Genomic DNA, 1,033 nt, shown 5'->3' with positions numbered 1-1,033 from the left:
AAATAATGAAAAAGACCCTAAAGATTTCCCAACAGCAGATTTGACAGCCCTAAAAAATAATGAAAAAGACCATGAAGATTTCCCAACAGCAGATTCGACAGCCCTAAAAAATAAAGAAAAAAATCCTGAAGATTGCCCAGTAACAGATTCAACAGCTCCAAAAATAAAAATTGACCAAGTCAGACAAAACCCACCCATCAACAAAAATAACCTTTACCCCCCTCTTCCCCCCTGTGAATCCTCATGGGCTGATTTAACAAACCCAGATGTTAAAACCCAGACTTCAAAAACTCCCGAAGATCCCCAGATAAATCCCCCTCCCCCTTCACCTCCGCCGGCACCTGTGGTGCCACACCCCACAGCCATTGATGTTTGCTTCCCTTTTCGACAAACAGATCCATCATGCCTCAAGGAAGTTGATACCTATGGGGGCTGCCGCTATTTCAATCACTGTAGGTTGGAACTAGGATTCACTGGGGGATATCAGGACATAACAGGACAGAAAAGACCCATCTACCTAAAGAATAATAAGTATCTTTATGGGAACCATGACTATTCCCTAATATATGTTGCAGATCCATGGGACGATCGTGGCATATCGGAGTAATAGGAGAGTTCTACTCAGGTGCATTCTCTAGCTACCCTACAGCTGACTTTCATACCTCTCGACAGCTTGCACCTGCAGCTAAGTCTGTGCTAACTCATCATAATATTATTCTACATGAAAAACAAACGGATGACCAGATGAGAGCAACTATTTCTGGAGCCAATACATTCAATATGTTGCTAACTTTCTTCCCTTCACCACCCACCCTAATGCCTCTGTTTGTTTTGTGCATCCAGCAATAGACCTTTACTGACAGAAGTACCACTTAATACCACCCTTCTTTACCCAGAAAGAAAAAAGATTTCACTGACTCTCATCTGATGGATATTCCCTTATTCGAACAACTGGCTAACTATCCAATTTGCATTTCCAGCAATAGTAAGCCTACTCATTACAAATGCCTCACTAACATGACTCTCTCGAGGG

Source organism: Nannospalax galili, unplaced genomic scaffold, assembly GCF_000622305.1.
Source record: "Nannospalax galili isolate Female #2095 unplaced genomic scaffold, S.galili_v1.0 scaffold4912, whole genome shotgun sequence".
NCBI classification, from domain to species: Eukaryota; Metazoa; Chordata; class Mammalia; order Rodentia; family Spalacidae; genus Nannospalax; species Nannospalax galili.
Note: the sequence above shows the minus strand (reverse complement) of the source record.